Source organism: Lynx rufus, unplaced genomic scaffold (genome assembly GCF_022079265.1).
Source record: "Lynx rufus isolate CCGP_SWC_20201006 ecotype Redwood Valley unplaced genomic scaffold, mLynRuf1.p SCAF_21, whole genome shotgun sequence".
In the NCBI taxonomy this organism is placed as follows: Eukaryota; Metazoa; Chordata; class Mammalia; order Carnivora; family Felidae; genus Lynx; species Lynx rufus.
The window spans coordinates 11,054,932-11,078,671 of record NW_025814836.1 but is presented as its reverse complement, the minus strand read 5'-3'; the positions used below and the strand labels follow the sequence as shown (position 1 = coordinate 11,078,671).

General features: G+C 45.4%; 1 non-coding gene and 1 pseudogene across 1 annotated transcript; one reads left to right on the top strand and one right to left on the bottom strand.

Annotated features, from left to right (window-relative positions):
* Window positions 1-2,484: 2,484 nt before the first annotated feature.
* On the bottom strand, window positions 2,485-7,557 carry LOC124517432 (keratin, type I cytoskeletal 19-like; annotated as a pseudogene).
* Window positions 7,558-15,697: 8,140 nt separating this feature from the next.
* On the top strand, window positions 15,698-15,804 carry LOC124517498 (U6 spliceosomal RNA). The gene has a single exon (XR_006963497.1). It is a non-coding gene; the product is annotated as a U6 spliceosomal RNA (small nuclear RNA).
* The last annotated feature ends 7,936 nt before the right edge of the window (window positions 15,805-23,740 follow it).

The window sequence follows — 23,740 nt, the reverse complement described above, 5'->3', positions numbered from 1 at the left end:
TCCTTTTTTAAAAATCCCAGACTTTAGCCTCTACTACAAGGCTGTAATCATCAAGACAGTATGGTATTGGCATAAAAACAGACACATAGACAAATGGAATAGAATAGAGACTCCAGAATTGGACCCACAAATGTATGGCCAACTGTCTTTGACAAAGCAGGAAAGAATGTCCAATGGAAAAAAGACAGTCTCTTTAACAAATGGTGCTGGGAGAACTGGACAGCAACATGCAGAAGGGTGAAACTAGACCACTTTCTTACACCACTCACAAAAATAAAGTCAAAATGGATAAAGGACCTGAATGTGAGACAGGAAACCATCAAAACCCTAGAGGAGAAAGCAGGAAAAGACCTCTCAGACCTCAGCTGTAGCAATTTCTTACTTGACACATCCCCAAAGGCAAGGGAATTAGAAGCAAAAATGAACTATTGGGATCTCATGAAGATAAAAAGCTTCTGCACTGCAAAGGAAACAGTCACCAAAACTAAAAGGCAACCAATGGAATGGGAAAAGATACTTGCAAATGACATATCAGACAAAGGGCTAGTATCCAAAATCTACAAAGAACTCACCAAACTCCATACCCGAAAAACAAATAATCCAGTGAAGAAATGGGCAGAAAACATGAATAGACACTTGTCTAAAGAAGACATCCAGCTGACAAACAGACACATGAAAAGATGCTCAACGTCACTCCTCATCACGGAAATACAAATCAAAACCACACTGAGATATCACCTTACGCCAGTCAGAGTGGCTAAAATGAACAAATCAGGAGACTATAGATGCTGGAGAGGATGTGGAGAAATGGGAACCCTCTTGCACTGTTGGTGGGAATGCAAACTGGTGCAGCCGCTCTGGAAAACAGTGTGGAGGTTCCTCAAAAAATTAAAAATAGACCTACCCTATGACCCAGCAATAGCACTGCTAGGAATTGACCCAAGGGATCCAGGAGTGCTGATGCATAGGGGCACTTGTACCCCCATGTTTATAGCAGCACTTTCAACAATAGCCAAAGTATGGAAAGAGCCTAAATGTCCATCAACTGATGAATGGATAAAGAAATTATAGCTTATATACATAATAGAATACTACGTGGCAATGAGAAAGAATGAAATCTGGCCTTTTGTAGCAAAGTGGATGGAACTGGAGAGTGAAATAAGTCATACAGAGAAAGACAGATACCATATGTTTTCACTCTTAATGTGGATGCTGAGAAACTTAACAGAAGACCATGGGGGAGGGGAAGGAAAAAAAAAGGTTAGAGTGGGAGGAGCAAAACCATAAGAGACTCTTAAAAACTGAGAACAAACTGAGGGTTGATGGGGGGTGGGAGGGAAGGGAGGGTGGGTGATGGGCATTGAGGAGGGCACCTGTTGGGATGAGCACTGGGTGTTGTATGGAAACCAATTTGACAATAAAGTTCATATTAAAAAAATGTTTGTTTGTTTGTTTATTTTTGAGAGGGAGAGAGAGCAAGCACCAGCAGGGGAGGGGTAGAGAGAGAGGGAGAGAGAATCCTAAGCAGGCTCCATGCTGTCAGTGCAGAGCCCGATGTGGCTTAATCTCATGAACCGTGAGATCATGACCTGAGCCGAAACCAAGAAGTCGAACACTTAACAGACTGAGCCACCCAGGTGCCCTGGGAGAGAGAACCTCAAGCAGGCTCCATGCCCATAATGAAGCCCATGTCCAGCTCGATCCCATGACGCTGGGGTCATGAGTCTGAGCCAAAATCAAGAGTCTACACTTCACTGACTGAGCCACCTGGGCACCCCAGGAATCCTCGTATCTTACTAGTGAGAATGTAAAGGGTGAGGCTATTTTTGAGCAGTCTGGCCATTCCTTAAAAAGTTAAACATGAAGTTCCCATATAACCCAGAAATTCCACTCCTAGTTTTAAATCCAAGAGAATTAAAAACGTATGTTCATGCAGAAACTTGTACATGAATTATTCATAACAGCCAAAAAGTGAGAACAACCCAAATTTCCATCAACTGATGAACTGATGACCATAAGCTGTTATATCCATACACTGGAATAGTATTCAGCCATAGAAAGGGATGAAGTTCTGGTAGATGCAGTAATGTGGATGAACCTTGAAACCATTTTGTCAAGTGATAGGAGCCAGACAGAAAATAAGACATATTGTACGATTCTCTTTCTAGGAAGTGTTTAGAATAGGCAAATCCACAGGGACAAGAAATGAATTAGTGGTTGCCGAGGATGGGAAGAAGATGGAATAAGAAGCGACATCTAATGGGAATGGGGTATCTTTTGGGCTGACGAAACGTTCTGGAATTAGATGTGGAGATGAATGTACGAGCGTGGACTGAAATGTACACTTTGTTATTTTTTCCCTTGAGCCATAAAGCTTTATTGCCAGGTCAGGGGAAAATCTAAAGGTGGGGTCCCCCACCACCCATGCCCCTGCTCAGGGGAACCCCTCTGCAGGACAGCAGGAAGCCCAGGAGGCTGCCAGACTCAGAGAGCCTTGGGAGTGGGCAGATTGTTGCAGTGGATGTCCTGGCCTTTTGGGCGGGGGTAGGTGGCAATCTCCCGCTCCAGCCACGACTTGATGCCCATGAACTGCTGGTGCTCCTGGTTCTACCGCTGGGTGTCCTCAGGCACATCGCTCAGCTGGGCTTCAATACCACCGACCAGTGCCTGGATCTGGGCCAGTGGAGCTCCAATGCGGGCCTCTGTTTCCACCAGCGTGCCTTCCAGGGGGGACTTTCCTGCTTAGTTGAGCCTGCCGTGCCACTGGTCAGTGACCTCTGTCTTGCTTCTCTACATATTGGCTTCTCGTGTCGCCCAGGATTCTGACAAGGTCGATCTCCAGAGCAGAATCCACCTCCACACTGACCTGGCCACCCACCTGGCCCCCCAGGGCACTGATTTCCTCTGCTGGTTCTCCTGCAGGTCGGCCAGCTCCTCCCTCAGGCCTTCGATCTGCATCTCCAGGTTGGTCCTGGCTGGGGTCAGCTCATCCAGCACCCCGCGCAGGCCATTATGTCGGCCTCCTAGCCCAGACCTTGTTGGAAAGTCATCTGCAGCCAGACAGGCATTGTCAATCTGCAGGACAATCTTGGAGTGCTTAATGGTGGCCACAAGAATCTTGTCCTGCAGCTCCTTGATGGTCTTGAAGTAGGGGCTGTAGTTGTGGGCAGGCCTGCAACCGGCTTCTGGTACCAGTCTCAGATCCCACCTCCAGATCTCCCTCGACCTCCTCTAGGGCGTGCACCTTCTCCAGGTAGAAGCCAGAAGCCCATTGAAGTTCCGTATGGTGAGTTTCTCATTGCCCGCCCGCAGCCTGTCGGACCCGGCCAGGCTGTCTGCCAAGCTGCTGCTGTAGCCCCTCCAGGAAGATAAGGATGCAAATTGGGCAGAGGACCTGGACACAGCGCGGCTGCCTGAGCCCCAGTAGGTGCTGGGCATGCAGAAGGCACCTCCAGTCCCAAAGCACAGGGAGTCACCGCCCCAGTTCCGGAGGGCCAATTGGAGGATAACTGGAGAGCTGTAGGAAGTAATAGAGAAGGAGGATGCAGGCCACACCGGTTCGAGGAGCAGTGGTCAGAGGGAGGAGCCTGAAATGTATACTTCAAATAGGTGTATTTTATGGCATGTGAATTTTATCTCAATTTTTTTATTTTAATGATATATTTTATTTGATCCAGTATGTCTAAAATATCATTTCAACTTGTTTTTAATTTTTTGCTTATCTCTTTATTTTTAATTCATTTTCTATTTATTCAAATTCAAGTTAGTTAACATACAATGTAGTCTTGGCTTCGGGAGTAGAACCCAGTGATGCATCTCTTACCTATGACACCCAGGGCTCATCCTGAAAAGTGCCTTCCTTAATGCCCATCATCAGGGAAATACAAATCAAAACCACATTGAGCTACCACCTCCCAATGGTCAGGATGACTAAAATTAACAACTCAGGTTGGCAAGGCTGCAGAGAAAGGGGAACACTTTGGTACTGTTGGTGGGATTGCAAACTGGTGCAGCCACTCTGGAAAACAGTATGGAGGTTCCTCAACAAATTAAAAATAGAACCACCCTATGACCCAGCAATTGCATTACAAGGAATTTATCCAAACAAAAGTGCTGATTCGAAGGGGGCACATGCACCCCAATGTTTATAGCTGCACTATCAACAATAGCCAAAGTATGGAAGGAGCCCAAATGTCCATCAACTGATGAATGGACAAAGAAGCTGTGGTATATACATACAATAGAATACTACTCGGTGATGAAAAACAACAAAATCTTGCCATTTGCAACAACGTGGATGGAATAAGTCAGTCAGAGAAAGACAGATATCATACGATTTCACTCATATGTGGAATTTGAGAAACTCAACAGATGAACATGGGAGAAGGGAAGGAAAAAGAAGATAAAAGCAGAGAGGGAGGCAAACCATAAGAGACTCTTAAATATAGAGAACAAACTGAGGCTTGCTGGAGGTGAGGTAGGTGGGGGGATGGGTTACATGGGTGATGGGAATTTTATCTCAATTTTAAAGAGACACCGTCAAGAAGGAGAAAAGGCAAGTCCCAGAGCAGGAGAAGGTATTTGTAATACATGTAACCAGGGAGGTATAACCATAGATATGAGAGGACTTACGTCCAGAAAATGTAAAAAAGAAAAAAAGAAATCAATGAGCAAAACACACAAAACCCTACAGAAAAATGGGCAAAAGATGTGAACAAACATGTCACGAAAGAGTAGCCAATAAACCAAAAAGTATTCGACCTCACTAGCAATCACGACCTTGTAAAACCATAAGTCTAAAACAACCGCCAATCCAACACTTAAACCTTTACTCTCATACACCCATTCTAATGACTGCAATTGGAAATATGGAAAAACTCCTGGGACGTTACTCTTTTCATCACCTCTAAGGGGAACCACAGCTCTGACTTCTAACCGCATAGCTTACTTTTATTTGTTTTTGAATTGCATATTTGTTTGAATATGGCTTCTTTAGCTCAACATTATGTCTGTGAAACTAATCCATGCTGCTGCATGTAGCAACAGGTTGTTCATTTTGGTTGCTGTGTTGTATTACTTCATATGAATAGATTGCGATTTACTCACTTATTATTTCTGTTGCCGAGCATTTGGGTTGTTTCCAGTTCTTGGCTGTGACATACAAACACTGCTATGTTGAATGAAAGAAGTCAGATATGTAAGAATGCATACTCTGTGGTTCTATTATACTGACTATACTAGTCTATGGTTTTAAAGGGGGGAGTGGGGGCTGGGGGTCGTGCCTGTGAGGGGAGATGAGGGAGGCTTCTGGATGCTGGCTATCTTCTGTTTCCTGATCTTGATACTGCAACTGGGTGTGTCCCCAGTGTGCTCATGTGAGTAGCGTGCAGTTAGGATTTGCGCTCTTTCATGTTTCATTTAAAACACCATTCACAAAAATAAACTCAAAATGGATAAAGGACCTGAATGCGAGACAGGAAACCATCAAAACCCTAGAAGAGAAAGCAGGAAAAAACCTCTCTGACCTCAGCTGCAGCAATTTCTTACTTGACACATCCCCAAAGGCAAGGGAATTAGAAGCAAAAATGAACTATTGGGACCTCATGAAGATAAAAAGCTTCTGCACTGCAAAGGAAACAATCACCAAAACTAAAAGGCAACCAATGGAATGGGAAAAGATACTTGCAAATGACATATCAGACAAAGGGCTAGTATCCAAAATCTACAAAGAACTCACCAGACTCCATACCCAAAAAACAAATAATCCAGTGAAGAAATGGGCAGAAAACATGAATAGACACTTGTCTAAAGAAGACATCCAGATGGCCAACAGGCACATGAAAAGATGCTCAACGTCGCTCCTCATCACGGAAATACAAATCAAAACCACACTGAGATATCACCTCATGCCGGTCAGAGTGGCTAAAATGAACAAATCAGAAGACTATAGATGCTGGAGAGGATGTGGAGAAACGGGAACCCTCTTGCACTGTTGGTGGGAATGCAAACTGGTGCAGCCGCTCTGGAAAACAGTGTGGAGGTTCCTCAAAAAATTAAAAATAGATCTACCCTATGACCCAGCAATAGCACTGCTAGGAATTGACCCAAGGGATCCAGGAGTGCTGATGCGTAGGGGCACTTGTACCCCCATGTTTATAGCAGCACTTTCAACAATAGCCAAAGTATGGAAAGAGCCTAAATGTCCATCAACTGATGGACTGATGAAGAAATTGTAGCTTATATACACAATGGAATACTACGTGGCAATGAGAAAGAATGAAATCTGGCCTTTTGTAGCAACGTGGATGGAACTGGAGAGTGAAATAAGTCATACAGAGAAAGACAGATGCCATATTATGTGGATCCTGAGAAACTTAACAGAAGTCCATCGGGGAGGGGAAGAAAAAAAAAAGGTTAGAGGGGGAGGGGAAGAAAAAAAAAGGTTAGAGAGGGAGGGAGAATAAACTGAGGGTTGATGGGGGGTGGGAGGGAGGGGAGGGTGGGTGATGGGCATTGAGGAGGGCACCTTTTGGGATGAGCACTGGGTGTCGCATGGAAACCAATTTGACAATAAATTTCATATTAAAAATTAAAAAAAAAAACATACTTCAAAAACTCAAAACACCTTTGGGACCGAACAGAGCAGTATATTTCTTTTGCTACCCACAAGCTACTAAAGCCACTTTATAAAGACAGAAGAGCTGGAGTTCCTCCAGACAGAGGCCAACCCCAGGGGTGTTTGTCTTGGGTATTTATAGGCTTGAGTTTTCCTGCTAGGCTACCATGCCTTTTGGTTTTAGTTCCTGGGTATCCTATGTTTCCTTGATTCACCAGCTATATACAGTACTCCCTTGGATCTTCACCATACCCTCAAATTTGTTGGCGGTGGCTTTTCCATCCTTGACTAGAAGTACTAGGAGTTGATAGTATGAATGACAGTAGAATTCATTCATTCTTGGATGACTTCCTTTACTGTAAGTAAATAAATTATTAGCTATGATGGACAATGGAGCGAGATGATAAGAAAAGCATTCATCAATTGCCCCCAATTCTTTCATGTGACATACAAAGATATTTGTTCCCATTATAAATTGCTAAGTAAATCAGAAAGAAAAGCCACATGCCAGTATTATTTCAACAGGGCCTGAACAATGACATTGGTGGAACATATCAGAAAAGCTAATGGCTTTACACGTGGACTTTTCTCTGTCCACATCTCCACTTGGTTCTCTGATAACCAGGGTGTTAGTTACACATTATGTATTTTCATTTATTAGAATATTTTTTAAGCAGTGGGCTGGAAACCTGACACATGCACTGATTTTTATCACATTGTCCTATATGAGTCTTTCTAAACTCAGTGCCTTTTGGAAAAGGAGATAATTGCTTGCAAATTGATATTTAAAAATATGAATTAAATTGATATTTCATAACACAACCAAGTCTCACACATCTCTAGTGGGGGTGTACATAGTTTTTATGACCCTACAATATTTTAATTTCCCAAATGGGTTCCAGTTCCTTGAAGGCACCCTACATCTCTCCCTACCTGTTCATCTTCCCCAGTTCTGTCTATAATGATCCCTGACCACTTGTGGACTTACTCCCTTCCTCCCCACTCCCATCGGGGCACCAAGAAGATGACACCCAGTACATCCTGTCATGCTGGCAGTGTCTACCTCAGGCATCAGAAGCCATTTTGGACTGCTTTGTGTCCAATAGCTAAATATCTGGGATGGACAGACCCACAGCTTAACAATATTAGCTCCTCTCGTCCAAAGCCTTTCTGTTTAGATTCACTGTGACAGTCAGAAATTTCCTCTGGAATCTTGTCACTTTCCCCAACCAATCCCCTGTCCTTTGGGATGCCCCAACCTTCCTGGGGTTCCTCTGCCTGGGGCAGGGCCCAAAGGATCAGGGCACAGAAGCCCTTCCTTGGAAACCACCACTCTACTCCTGGTGTCCTCAGCAACTCTTCAAGTGTGGGAAATCTTTTCTAGTCTAGGGACCAAGGGTAGAGAGCAAAACATACATTTTTCCTCAAGTAGAGTTTTCCTGGATCTGTTGCATATGCCACGGCTCCTTCTGTAACTCCCACAACCAACCGAAAAGCCAAGGCCAGTGCTTGAATCTTTCCTTTTTCTTTCTTTCTGCCGAGTCATCCCTTCCCTGAGCATGAGGGAAAACTTTGCTGATGGAATGGGGAAGGGGTTCAGCTGTTACTTCCACCGTTATCCTCTCTCACCCCCAGGATCAGCCCTGTGTCTGTCATGCCTCATGTGCAATCTAACCCCAGATAATGACCTAATCTCCACCTGACTCTATAATCACGTCTTCTCAGGCATCCTAACATGGTGTCTTGCTTTACAAAGTTCAACAAAACTTGTTTTGGGGTTTATGTGTTACCTTAGGTTATCTTTGCACCAGGTACTTTCACTAACTCAGCAGGCGGGCGAAGACCTAACTGTTTTGGATCTGCTGCTTATCACTGAGATCTCTGTGGGGACCCCAAACATGGTCCCAGTGAAAAAGCATACCTAGGACCCAAGACATCTCTTGGAACTTGTTACCCCATGAGTCACTCTGACCCATCCTGTCACACTGAACAAGGTGTTAAAAAAACTCTGGGGCTTCGTTTTGTTGCTGCAAAATGTCAGTGACATTTGCTTCCTTTCTTCTCGACAGTTACGTTGGTAGAATAAGTGAGATATGTGTTTCCGTCCCCAGTAAAAGAATAGTTAAGATACTTTCACAATTATTATCACAACCATCCCGAGACTCAGCTTCAGAAAAAATAATCCTCCTGTGCTGTACAAATATAAGGGGGAGAAACTGCTCTTTAAAGTGCTAAAAAATGCCCACCTTTGCATATCTTCCAAAACTCCATCCCCTAGTACAGTAAAAGCTTGGTTTGTGAGCATAATTCATTCCAGAAACATGCTTGTCATCCAAAGCACTTGTATATCAAGGCGAGTTTCTTTTTTTTTTTTTTTTAATTTTTTTTCAACGTTTTTATTTATTTTTGGGACAGAGAGAGACAGAGCATGAATTGGGGAGGGGCAGAGAGAGAGGGAGACACAGAATCGGAAACAGGCTCCAGGCTCTGAGCCATCTGCCCAGAGCCTGACGCGGGGCTCGAACTCACAGACCGCGAGATCGTGACCTGGCTGAAGTCGGACGCTTAACCGACTGCGCCACCCAGGCGCCCCTCAAGGCGAGTTTCAAGAGCCATTGGCTCACTTGCGATCATGTGACTTTTGGCATCCCATACTACTCTCATTGCAAGACATAGCTCGTTTATGAAGTCAAAATTTATTAGAAATGTTTGCTCCTCTTGTGGAACACTTGCAGAACAAGTTGCTCGCAATCCAAGGTTTTACTGTATTTCCATTTTGACTGGATTTTTCTGCTATTCATTCCTCAAACGTATCTTTATTCCATTAACAAAGGAAACACCCGTAAAAAGGAGCAAGAGTGTGTTCAGCTGTGTGTGGACTGATTTGGAAAAGGACCTCTTAGGAAGAGCAAGGGCTCTGCCTCAGCCCTCTTGGTGAAGTAGCCAGATTTGCTGGAATCCATAGGTTTGCAGCCAAACCAAATCACCCTCTGGTCTTGAGTCTCCTGTAAGTCTTGACCAAAAGGCTGGGCGTCCCGTCAGCTCCTCCCTCAGCCCTCTGCCCTCTCACCTTTTATTTTTTTGCCCAGCCTCCTCCTTTATTCAGTAGAAATACCAAAACCTGATGAGGCTTCTCTAATTATCAGTATTACTTATATAAGAAAATATTGCAATAGCACCCTGTTCGATGAAGCAGATGCTTTCAGAGGAATACACTTTTAATCTCCCAGACTCATCCCCCACCCCCCATGCCTCATTTCCTAATTTCCTTTTCACATTCACTTCCATCCTTTCAATAGACTGCTGACGTCCTTCAGGAGGCGTCCAATCCAGGCATATGTGAATGAGTCAAATAGACCTCCTAATGTGATTTACTAGTTTCAGACGTTCTCCTTTGTCTCCTAGCCCCTTTTTCCACTCCTCCAAACATTACTTCACTTCTTTCCCACCCAGATTCCTAAAGCCATCAGCTGTTTGCTTTCACTTGGGGAACTACTCCTGCTCATGCCCACAGCCAGGGTCCACGCACCTCCTTTACTGACCATGCTGTTAATTTCCTGCCCACCCCGCCCCCCTGTCTCTCATGGGACTGTGGGCTCATTTTAAACAGAAAATCACTTCTTGCCATTTATTGTTTTTTTTTTTTTTCTCATTGATTTTTAAAAATTGAAGTATAGTTGCTCTACAATACAATGTATTAGTTCTGGGTATATGACACAGTGATTTGGCAATTCTTTTTTTTTTTTAATTTTTTAAAATGTGTATTTATTTTTGAGACAGAGAGAGATAGAGCATGAGTGGGGGAAGGGCAGGGAGAGAGGGAGACACAGAATCCAAAGCAGGCTCCAGGCTCCGAGCTGTCAGCACAGAGCCTGATGCGGGGCTTGAGCTCGCAAACCGTGACATCATGACCTGATTGGAAGTCGGACACTCAACTGACTGAGCCATCCAGGCGCCCCAGTGATTTGACAATTCTATTGTGTAACACAATGCTCACCAAGGTAAGTGTAGTTACCATCCGTCACCACACAACATTATTACACTATTATAGACTGTATTCCTCATGCTGTACTTTCCATCTCTATGACTTACATATTTTATCTTATATTATTTTTTAAGTAGGCTTCATGCCCAGCACAGAGCCAATGTGGAACTTGAACTCACGACCCTGAGACCAAGACCTGATCTGAGATCAAGAGACAGAATCTCAACTGACTGAGTCACCCAGGTGCCCTGACTTATTTATTTCATAACTGGAAGTTTGTACCTCTTAATCTCCTTTACCCATTTTGCTCATCCTTCCACCCCCCTCCCCTCTGGCAACTACCAGTTTGTTCTTTGTATTCATGAGTCTGTTTCTATTTGTTTGTTTGTCTTTTAGATTTCACATATAAGTGAAATCATGTGATATTTGGGTTTTTTTTTTTCAGTCTTACCACTTTTTGTAATGTCAAAACGCTTTTCTTTTCTATTTTTTTAAGGTTTTTATTTTATTTTTTAAGTAATCTCTATACCCAATGTAGATATCTCAAACTTATAACCCCAAGATCAAGAGTTGTACGCTCTACTGACTGACCCAGCCAGGCGCCCCTAAAAAGTCTTTTCTTTTCTCTTTTTTTTTTTAAAAAAAAATTTTAATGTTTATTTATTTATTTTTTTTGAGAGAGAGAGAGAGAGAGAGAGTGAGCAGGGGAGGGGCAGAGAGAGAGACACACACAGAATCCAAGGCAGGCTCCAGGCTCTGAGCTGTCAGCACAGAGCTTGATGTGGGGCTCAAACCCACAAGCTGTGAGATCATGACCTGAGCCGAAGTCCAACGCCCAACAGACTGAGCCACCCAGGCGCCCCTCAAAAGTCTTTTCTTAATCCAGACTGACATGGTGGCCCCTTTGCCAAGCTGTCCCTCTCCAGCCTTCAGCTATTTTTCTGAAGGTGACTTCATACACTGTCCTTTTTCCTGGGCTGCCCTGGGATTTTCCTGGGCTCATGGCCACACAGCTAGACGTGCATAAGCAATACCACTGCTCAGGACAGATTTCTCAAGATTAACCTGGAGAGAAACAAGGCAAAGCCTGTACCTTGTTTTTATTCACCACAGAAGAAATGCAAATATTGCAAAAATGAAGAACATTTGCATTATTGCCATCACCTAATTTATCTGTATTTTCACCCTCATCTGTGAAATAAAGGAGTCGGTGAAGCAAAATCAACATAGCTTTGGGAACTCTTACAGACATAGATAAAATAAATATTGTTCCTTGAAAATATATTTTGACATGTTTTGTATTCTCTCTTTATGGATTCTGGCTGGGGTGGGAGGGGAAAGATTGACAATTGTTATAAATCAGGCTTTTTCCTGAATGTAATAGCTATACTTCAAAACACCGACTTTAGGCTTATGGGGTTTTAGAGCCTGAAACAGTTCATATTTGTTGTCTCTTGCTGTATAACAGATGATCTCAAATCAACAAGTATTTCTTATCTCCCAGTTTTTGAGGCTCAGGAGTCCAGGAGAGTGGCTTAGTGGGGTTGTTCTGGGTTGGGTTCTTTCATGGGGCTGCAGTCAAGCTGTGGAACAGGTTACTGTCATCTTAAGGATTGACTGGGACTGGCGAATCCATTTCCAAGCTCACTCCTATTCTGTTGGCAGTCTTTCATTTCTTGAAGGCTGTTTCCTAGGCCTTATGACATGGCATTTGACCCTTCCCAGAGTAGGTGATCCAAAGGAGAGAAAGAGTGACAAAGAATAAAGCCAGTACCTTTTATAACCCAAACTCAAGTGTGATGCCCACTCTCCTTAGAACAATGAAGGACTGAATAACAGAAAGTAGGATCACTGGGAGCCATTGTGGGGGCTGGATACCACAGAACCTTTGAGATAACATAGTTTAGTTCTGTCAGTTACAGCCAAGGAAGCTGCAACCCAGAGACATGGAGTGAGTTGGCCAAGACCATACCATTGTTGAATACCCAAACCAGGACTTGAACCTGAACTTCCCATATTTTAGGACTTTTCAATTTAGCAACTACTCATCTTACTTATTCAGAGATTATCAGAAACAAGGTGTGGAGATTTAGGGTGAAGAATATAATCACAATCCCTGCCCATGAGGTCAGAGGAGTGGTAAGGAACAGAATACACTGAATGAGATTACCCGGGAGAATGGAGAACATTTCCCCGGGGTTACAACTGAAGACCATAGAGTTCAAAGGAAGACCTGTAGTCACAGGCGCCATTGGTGAAGGATTTGTGGAAATAGTGACATTGAGTTGGGCCTGGAAGTATGGATGGATTTAGACCAACAGGGACAAATGGGATGGGGCTGGACGGAGAGTCCATGATTTGACTCTGATGTCTCCAAATCTACCTCTATGAGGCTATTAGTCACAGGCCCAAGCTCTGAATCACTTTCTTGGCTACTGATGATTAGAATTTGAGGATGTTTGGAAGGAGGACTCTGGTGGCTTTTCTGAGAGTGCCACTTGCCTTAGCTGCCATTGCTGTTTTTAGCTGCCATTGCTGTTTTTACTGGTGGAGCTCATACTCTGATCAAGAAATTAACGCAGCTGCCTGACCATGGCTGTCTATGTCATCAAACAATCCCTAAAATCAGCGGAGAAAATTTTAAGTCCAGTTGGTGAGTCAATGTCTGTTCATTTTGGAGAATCACCTTTGCCCACTGATTTACCTGCCCGTGAGTTGGTCTTTGAGATTTACTCCTGAGCAGGTGCTAAGAGGTTAGAAGTATGGGCTAAGGTTTGGGGCTGCATTTTCCTGAGACAGGCCAAGAACCTTCAGAAAAGTGGGGGCAAAGGGATGAGTAGAAGAGGTCAATTACAGAATGTTTCATACCTGACCCATTAGCCATCACATTTAGAAAACCCACAGATGTTGACAGCTGCCAGGTCAATGTTGATTAAAATTGTAGATGGCATCATTTAGATGAGGAGTTCTGAAGTTATCGTTAAGACCTCATTAATGAGTCATAATATTAAATTTGTAGACCCAAACCAACATTGAAAAAAGTTTAAATATCATAGGGAAAAGGAATAAACATTCCTTGATCACTGTGAGAAGAGAGAGAAGGCCAACTCCAACCAATCATGTTGGATTCTCTGCTAAAACCCAACAGAGTTCACTACAGAAAACATATCACGGTGAAAAGGCAGAAGTGGATGCAAACATGGAAAATCTTACCTGTTCTATGTTTATTTAAAAATATTTTAGAAACATATAACTGACATTTCAAATGAATGATAATGCTCCATATAAATGTATTTTTTAAAAAATCGACTTTATTGGAGCACCTGGATGGCTCAGCCGGTTAAGCTTCTGACTTTGGCCCAGATCATGATTTCACAGTTCATGAGTTCGAGTCCTGTGTCAGGCTCTGTGCTGACAGCTCGGAGGCTGGAGCCTGCTTCTGATTCTGTGTCTCCCACTCTCTCTGCCCCTTCCTTCACTCACTCTCTCTCTCTCTCTCAAAAAATAAACACTATATTTTTTTTAAAAAATCAACTTTATTGAGGTGTACTTGATATACAATAAGAGGTTTTCATTTTAAGTATGTAGTTCAAGGAATTTTGACAAACGTATGCAGTGGTGTTACCACCACCAAAGTCAAAGCAGGAAATAGTTCTGCTACCCCTGAGAAGTTCTCTTATTTCCCTCTTTTCAGTCAAACCCCCTTCTAGTACCTCAGCTTCTGGGATGCAGTAAGGAAGCCGAAGTATCTAGAGCAAAAGCACAAGGGAGAGCAGATCAATATGTATTAGCGATCTATGTCTTGTAAGGCCTTGGGCCATAGGAGGTCAAGAATTTTGGATTTAGTCTGAGTGAAATGAGGAGGTATGGGAGGATTTTGAGCAGAGGAGTAATCTGACTTAGGTTTTAAATTTTTTTTTTCAACGTTTTTTTAATTTATTTTTGGGACAGAGAGAGACAGAGCATGAACAGGGGAGGGGCAGAGAGAGAGAGGGAGACACAGAATCGGAAACAGGCTCCAGGCTCTGAGCCGTCAGCCCAGAGCCCGACGCAGGGCTCGAACTCACGGACCGCGAGATCGTGACCTGGCTGAAGTCGGACGCTTTAACCGACTGCGCCACCCAGGCGCCCCAATCTGACTTAGGTTTTAAAGAGACTGCATAGAAACTACATGTACACTAGGGTTGAACAAATAGGTTAATATATTGTAGATAATGAGAGCTAGGCTTCTCACTGTTAGAGGAGGAAGTTACAAATAAGCAAAGAGGGAAGGAAGGCTCTAATGAGCCAGGTGGGTTGGAATTGGAAGCATCAGTATGCACTCATGTTTCTGGATAGCTAGCTAGCTAGATGATAGATAGAAAAATAATATAGGTATGTATGTACACATAGGTTGTGTGTGTGTGTGTGTGTGTGTGTGTGTGTTTTGGCATTTTAACAATATGAAATCTTCCAATCCATGAACATGGGATGTCTTTCCATTTACTTAAGTCTTCTTTAGCTTACTTCAATAACGTTTTGCAATTTCCGGGGTTCAAACTTTACATTCTTTAGTTAACTTTATCCCTAAGTTTCTTTGTGTGTGTCATTGGAAATGGAAGTGTTATTTATTCATTTATTTATTTAGAGTATGTGAGCTGAGCAGGGGCAGAGAGAGAGGGAGAGAGAGAATCCCAAGCAGGTTCCACAATGTCAGCACAGGGCTTGATGCAGTGCTCAATCTTATAAACCCTGAGATCATAACCTGTGCTGAAACCAAGAGTCAAACGCTTAACCGACTAAGCCGCCCTGTCACCTCTGGAATTGTTTTCTTAACATCATTTTTGGATTGTTCTCTGCTAGTAGGTAAAAGTATTGATAGTTCCTGGCATGCTGTCAGGGTATGATTCCTAAGACCTTAATGAACTGGGACAGGGTACAGGCAGAAGGGAGGCTTTTGGGAGAGGTCTGGAGAAAATGGTAACTAGAAAGACTGGAAACCAGTGATTTGCTAAGTGCCACTGAGTGAATAAGAGAGAAAAATTCCATCTGAGTATTGCCATTTCAGTGATGGCCATTGAGCAATCACTACTGCTCAATGATTTAAAGTAAAGTGTGTGCTCGCTTCGGCAGCACATACACTAAAATTGGAACGATACAGAGAAGATTAGTATGGCCCCTGAGCAAGGAGGACATGCAAATTCGTGAAGCGTTCCATATTTAAAAAAATAATAATAAATAAATAAATAAAGTAAAGTGTGAGGGTTAGAGCACCTAGTTCGTTGTTCTCCTGCAGGCAGAAGGCAGATAGAAGGGAAGATGAGGCAGAGTACATGAGCTTAAAGGAGGCATTCCTTCTGGGAACCCTGGGTTCTCATTCCAGGCACGTCTCCTATGTTGAAGTAAGGGCCCTGATGGGGAAGGAGTGGGACTCAGAGCTTTGGGATGGGGGTACCTGGGTACTGCAGGTAAGAAGCTTGGGCCTCCACCTTACCCCACACCTGCAGAAGTGACCCATTCCCACTGCTGGAATATAGAGCCCCCTCTTGCCTCCTGTAAGAAGACGATGCAGAGGGCACATATGAGGCAGGTGCCTGCCAGAACAATGCTTGCTCTTTAGGGTTGACCGCCACCTTCTTCTTGGCCCCCAGATCTATACTAGGGAGAAATCTGAGCAAACCTGATGGGCCTGCATAGGAAGGTGAGGAGTTCTACCCCAAAGGTGTTACAGGTCCTGGCTGCCAGCAGGGACAAGCTGGGTGCTGGGTCAGGACCAGCTGGAAAGCTGGGTCAGGGGAAGTCTATTGGTGTAGGGGCACTCTTCTGTGGCAAGAGCCCTGGGTGTCTGTGCCAGTATGCTGCTGGGCTGGCCCACATTAAATAAAGTAGAGATGTCAGGAGGATGGGGGCAGCTTGGGGGAAGGGAACAAAATAGCAAAAGTGGGCTTACACTAGAAACTCACCAGACTGGCCACGTTACTTGGAGGCCATGTGGACATTCCTGTCCCAGACTATGAATCTGGAGTTCTCTCTTGTCCAGCAAGAAAGTGGATGCAGAATTGAATATGAGAGAGGCTAATGTCTGGGAGGAGACAAGAGTCCCGAGCACGGGTTTCGTCTCTGTATTTATTTATTTATTTTTTTTTCAACGTTTATTTATTTTTGGGACAGAGAGAGACAGAGCATGAATGGGCGAGGGGCAGAGAGAGAGGGAGACACAGAATCGGAAGCAGGCTCCAGGCTCTGAGCCATCAGCCCAGAGCCTGACGCGGGGCTCGAACTCGTGGACCGCGAGATCGTGACCTGGCTGAAGTCGGACGCTTAACCGACTGCGCCACCCAGGCGCCCCTCGTCTCTGTATTTATTAAGCACTCAAGATCTTACACACGTGGTGAACATGAAGAAAACAAGATCTTATACATGTGGTGAATGTGAAGAAGACAATCAGATAGTAATCATTAACTTGTGTGAGTAAGAAGCAAAGGCTCTGGGGGGCAAGTGGTGTTTGTGATCACGGTACATTGGTGCCAGATGAAAAGTAATTTCCTGCAGGTGATATAACAAGTTTCTCATGATCCCGTTACAATATCTTACTAACTAACCTTGGGCGTTTTTGCCCCGTGGTGGTGGCTTTCAGTCCTAAGCTTTTTTCTAACCGATTTATGTAAGTAAAAGAATTCTTGAATTTATTTCCCCACACATTCCATCTACCAAAGTGACAAAGCACACATGGGTGAGGGACAAGGCATCGTTGGCTGTCTTCTGTAGAAGGATGGACAAACATTAGGAGAGGATTTAGAACTGGCTTCTCTGGTGGGGATGAGCAGTAGTGCTCAACCTTTACCATGCATTAAAATCAACCGGAGTGCTTGTCAGAATACAGAGAATTTGAGTCAGGATGTCTGGGTTTGGGGCTAGAGAATGTACATTTCTAGAAAGTTCCTAGGTGATGCTGCTAGTGCTAATCCAGGCACCACTGACATACCGTGGATACAGGCCGAGCGGAGGGCAGGTGGCAGCCTTGTAAGTTTCAGAAGCATGTTGAGTACAATTACATAGTGAGCCGCAATGTTGGAATGGCAAGCTGGGGTAGGGGAGATGACCTAAGGGATCTACAGAGATGATTCATAGAACACAGTGTTCCTAGGGGAAAGATAAATGGGGCTGCTGACAAGAACATCACTAATAAATACCTAATCAAAACCACCCCTACACTAAGTCATCACCCAATCTTCTTATGATAAGTCATGGCCTAATTTCCAGGCCTGAGTCAGTTCTCAGACCCAGAACCCATCCAGTGAAGAATGTACCTAGCAAACTCCATGGCAACCAAATACAGTTGTGTTCCATTGGGTCTCCCCCCAAGGGATGACAGCCATTCGTACTGGAGAAAGGGGAACACCACTTCTTTCCAAAGTGGCTGAGTACCCAGCTCCAAATTACCATTGATATTCAGGGACCCAAAGCACCCTCATGGCTCTCCTGTTAGAGTAGGGACATACGGTGGTCATGTCATAAACAGAGGCCTGAATCAAGACACAACAGGCTCAGAAGAACAATCTGGGATGGAGTCATACATTTGAGGGTCATTGACATGTTGTTGGTATTTAAAGCCACAAGACTGGATTGGAGACAAAGAGAAGTCTTGCCGAGTGATTGGTTGTTGCCAACAAAGACAGGAGGCATACGCAGGGGCACTGAGGAGAGACAGCAGCCTTCCCAAAGCCTCTGCACTCCCCAGACCCCGAGTCCATGAGGAAACGGGCTGTGTCTCCCTCTGCAAAGTGTCCCCTGGGCCCAGCCCGGCCTCCAACACAGAAAAGGGGCTCCACAACTAGCTTCTGAATAATCTGATCTTGGCCACCACTAATGAACTCCGTGGAAAATGTGTTTTTAAGGGCAGTAATAGCAAACGTGCTGTTCCTCTTTGATGGGAGATACTTCTTTTTTTAGTTCTTAGGATGAAATGTGAGTCTTGTTTCTCTTGGGAAGATTAACCAGGGGAGGTCTTGCTGCCATGTGGGGCCCTTCCCAAGTTCATTTGTAGTGTAAATGACATGACTTTCCAAATTAAGAGAGGGAGGTGATGCAGGTTAAGTTACTGCACATTTTTTTCATATGCCAAATGCTATTTTTGCATCTTTTAAAAAGGCAGCCTATACCCCAATAAACACCTGCCTTGCTCCTATGAAACAGTGAGAAACAAATAATCAGCCTTCTTGAAATAGCCAGAGAGCCGAGACAGAGTGGGGAACACTCTGGGCTCCAAGAGGAGCGGCTGGATTCAAATAGTTTTATTTTTTTAATTTTTTAAAATGCTTATTTATTTTTGACAGAGAGAGAGACAGAGCATGAGCGGGGAGAGGCAGAGAGAGAAGGAGACACAGAATCTGAAGCAGGCTCCAGGCTCTGAGCTGTCAGCACAGAGCCTGATGCAGGGCTCGAACTCACAGACCCCGAGATCATGACCTGAGTCAAAGTCGGACACTCAACCAACTGAGCCACCCAGGCTCCCTGTCAAATAGTTTTTTTTTAAGTGAAGTAGGGCATAAAGACGCTGTGTCCTGAATGACTTTATATGCTCTTATTTAGTCCTTGTAGCAGTCCTGTGAGAGAGGAGTTATCCTCACCATCCAAATGAAGAGACGGAGTCTGGAAGGTTCAAGGATAGTCCAACCCTGCTCACCTGCCCCTTAGCCCCATTCAGCTGTGGACTCTGCTGAGCTGTCATCTGCCTTGACCCTCTGGGTCCTGGGCATGTCTCCCTGGCCTTCCTGACACAGAAACTTCTGTGTGATTCCTGGAATGGGGATGACCAATGAGGATGACCCAGGAGGATGACCCATATTTTCTGGGTGTGCACCAAGCAGAGTGAGACAAGCTTCACACAGTATAAGAGGCAGTCTAGGGGGTTGGGTAGGAGGAGTAGGGAGGGCTCTAATCCTGCTACTTTTTACTTGTGTGGCTTTGGGGAAGTTGAATGCTCTGTGGCTCAGTGTCTTCATCATTAGAATAGAGTTGCTCGTACCTACTTTATAGGTTGCTGTGCTGATGATGTGAGTTAATCTGCATAAAGCCCTCAGAACCATACCTGGCATATGGTAAGGGCTGTGCTTGTCCAACCCGGAGGCTCTCCATGTGTTATTTTGTCTGCATTGCTACCTGGATAAGCAAATGGGCTCAGAGAGGTGGTTGTGCCCAAGGTCGTGCTGACAGTAAGGGCCAGGACGCGAAGCAGCTCCGTCTAGTCTATACCACTGTGCCCAGCTCAGATCCACTGCATTTCCCTTGCCCCATGTGGTTCATTTGCTACCTAGCCAGACCTGCAGGGGGCTGGTATGCCTCCCAGACCAGACTGGGGTGTGTAGGAAATAACAACAGATTTGCTTTTTTTAAAGATCACAACCTGATTTCTATTTAGGGCTCCAATTTCCGTCGGGGTGATGAAAACTCAATCTCTATCAGTTCAAGGTTCTATCCTTCCTTGGGGCCACACTAGAATTGTTGAGGACTTATACAATGCCAAGGCACTGAGGTGGGGGCTGTCTGACCTTGTGTCACCTGTCTGTGCTGGCAGCCACCAGCTTTCCACTCCATCCCATAGAGCCTTTGGTCTTCATCCACATAGGCAGAGGCTGGGACAGTGGGCCACCATGGACAGTTGAGCAGGTTGTCCACTGCATAAACATACCTGGATGATGGGATAAGTAGGATTGAAATCCAGCCTGTGGTGTGCTTGCTGGGCTGTGGGTGTAGGTGCAGGACCACTTCCATCCTGAGAAAGGGATACCTTTTTCTTTGCACCGAGGAACTACCGACTGGCCAGGCCATGTACCTCTGGCTTTTTCATCTTTTTTCTTTTTTATTAAAAAAATTTAAAAACATTTATTCATTTTTGAGAGACAGAGACACAGAGTGTGAGTGGCGAAGGGGTAGAGAGAGAGGGAAACACAGAATCCAAAGCAGGATCCAGGATCTGAGCCGTCAGCACAGAGCCCAACATGGGGCTCGAATTCATGAACCATGAGATCACGAACTGGGCTGAGGTCAGATGCTTAACCAACTTAGCCGCCCAGGCGCCCCTCATCTACCTTCTTCTAATGTTTACAAAAGGCGTCTTCAAGCTGGTGGGGGCTCTGCTGGAGTCATCCCCTCTCTGTCTCAATGGCTCCCTCAGGTCCTCTGCCACTTCCGGGTGGTGCTCTGGCTCCTGGCCTCACTCACGTGGGGGGTGGGCTCCTGTGAAAGGCTTTCCGGGTCATGGCTGCAGCCTGTCCCCTCAGGCCTGCCATCCCCAGCAAGGGTGCACCTGGGGAGTTGGGCACAAGGCCCCTGCTCTTGGAGCTCACAATATAGCTGGGATTTTGCTGTCTCCCTGGGACGCTGCCCAGAAGGGGTACAAGGCTCCCCTCTGTAGAAGCTCTCTAGAAATTACTGTGCTTTCCTGACTCCCCTCCATCTCTCCTCCCCATCCTCGCCTTAAGGGATCTTTTCTTGTCCCCTGGGAACCCCAACTTTCCTCAGCATCCTCCTCTTCCATCTCAGGATTTCCTCCCTGGTTTTTACCTAGTCAGGTGTCTTCTTCAAGCCTTTAAAACTTGCCAGGAAAGGGCACCTCGGTGGCTCAGTTGGTTAAGGGTCCCACTCTTGGTTTCGGCTCAGGTCATGATCTCACATTCATGGGTTCAAGCCTTGCCAGTGTAGAGCCTGCTTGGGATTCTCTCTCTCCGTCTGTCTCTCTGCCCCTCCCCTACTCTTGCAAGGTCACTTTCTCTCTCTCAAAATAAAATAAATAAACTTAAAAAAAAAAACTTAAAAAAATAAAACGTGCCATGAAAACATTTCTGTTTTGGCTTTCTGCCTCCCCTCAAGCAATGGAGTGGGGGTGGGACGAACCATTTGAGGGAAATTCATTAATGTCCCTTCCCCAATTGTCCCCCCAAGCTTGGGAGGCCCATGGGTCCTGGGGCATACTGTTCCATGTCCTCCAAGTAGAGAAAAGACCTGCTGTTCCCATTCCCCAAGCCCTATGCAAGCCCCCCTGTTTCTAAGGCTCTCCATGAAACTCTGCGCTCTGCTTCTCGTCCACAGCACCTCTCACGGAGACTGGAGGAGGGGACCTTTGCCTGAAGGGGTCCTGAAGCCGCTTTCTGAGTTCTCCATCCTCACGCAGCGCCCCCTATCGGGAGTCTGGGAAAATTCCCGTTCTCCTTGAAGGCGCTCTGGGAACTAGAATTTTGTTTTTTCTTTTCTTTTTTAAAGTTTGTTTGCTTGTTTATTGAGAGAGAGAGAGAGAGAGAGCAAGCGAGGGAGGGCAGAGAGAGGGAGAGACAGAATCCTAAGCAGGCTCCACGCCATCAGTGCACAGCTCCATGCGGGGCTCAAACTCACAAACTGCCGAGATCATGACCTGAGCCAGGATCAAGAGTCCAGCGCTCAACCAACTGGGCCACTCAGGCGCCCCAGAATCTTATTTTTCACAATGGCTGTGTTTAACAACTGGCTCACAAAATTCCTGAAAATTTAACAATTGGCTCTCACAAGCGGGTAGGAGCTGTCCCCAGCACACCACTGCCAAGCCCCGGTGACTCCAGGTTCCGCAATGGGAGGCACCAGCAGGAAATGGGAACGCAGGAAGAGAGGTTTGGGTTTTTCTTGACCTGCTCCCTCCTGGGATGCATTCAGCTCCTGCTCCTCTAGGGGGCCCCCTTCCGGAGCTCCAGGCTCCTCCAGGCTCAGCCAACACTTTCCCCTCCTTCTGTCCCTTGGGCGCTAAGGGCTTCTTGGCTTCTAGCTCTTGCTAATTCTGATACTTCTGCATCCCATCCACCCCTTTGTAGTCTCATTACATCCCATTAGCCACTCCCTTCCCTTTGAATATGCTCCTCTGTTTCCTGGCCGGACCTTGCCTGCTCAGGTCTGCTCCTGCGGTCACAACTTCTGATACTTCTGTTCCCAAATTTAGGAACTGTGTGTCCTCAGGCAAGTCTCTCAACTTCTCTGAGCTACAGTTTTGTGAGAATTAAGTGTGATGCATCAGGACATTATTTTGAGAGATTAACCAGTGGTACTTTTTCTTTTCTCTTGCTATTTCCTGGTGCCCTATGACTCCTTCCCAAACTGGGCTGCTGTACCCAATAGCAGCCGTTTCTCAAGGACAGGATTTAGAGCAGAAGTAGGGAGAAAGTTTTGACTTTCAAAATGTAAGACCCTGAAGGGCATCGGGGCAAGGAAAACCTAATGAGTAAAGAGGAAAACATCAAGGCCCACCAGTCCCTGAGAAGGTCTCCTACCCTGCCTGGCCAGGAGAGGTGGGCCAGCAGAACCCCTGGTATCCTGGCAAGTTGAAGAATTGAAAATATATGGCTGTCTGCTGAGTTCAGGCAACTGTGCGAGCCACCCCGCAGTGCCCTCGTGTCCCAGTGTGGTCCAGGAAAGATGCTCATACTGATGAGATCCCCAGACAGGTCTGGGCAATGACATCATAGCAGCTGTGTGGCCTGACAAGCAAAGGAGAAGTGTGATGTGCACCTGGGTGAAAGAGAGAAGGATGAACAATGATAGCATGGGTCCAGAGTCCCTGCCCCATGTCTTGGCCCTCCCTTCTCCCTCAACTTAGCCTTGGCAGAAAGCGGGGGGGATTCTAAATTGAAAGATATTCACTTCTACCTGGGGAAGGGGGTCTGTGATATGGGTGCTCCAGAAAAGCAAAGAGCCACTTCAGCCCCATTTGTGGAGACTCATGCCTGTCACAAGGAGAGCCCTGGAAGGTGTCTCAAGGGACTGTCCCTGGACCAATGTGCTGACTAACCCACCTTTCCATGTCATCTGCAAAATATATCCAGCCAGTGGATGACTCTCCAGGCCTCCCCTAAGCACTTCTGTCCCCACCAGTCGAGGGCTGCTCCAACCAAAGGCCAGCTGTGTTTGTTCCCGTGCCCCTCAAAACCACTTGTACTGGCTATTGTCATTTGTAACTTGAATAAGTGTCATGAAAGCTAATGACACACAAGTGTGCAAAAGAGAGCTGTGGTTTCGGTGACAAATTGAGGTGTGAGGTTAGAAAAAAGGCAGCTGTCACATTAGGCGTAGCGGTGACAACTGTATAAAGTTTGGGAAGATAGGAAGTGTCTAGGAAAATTCTGCACTCGGAGAACTTC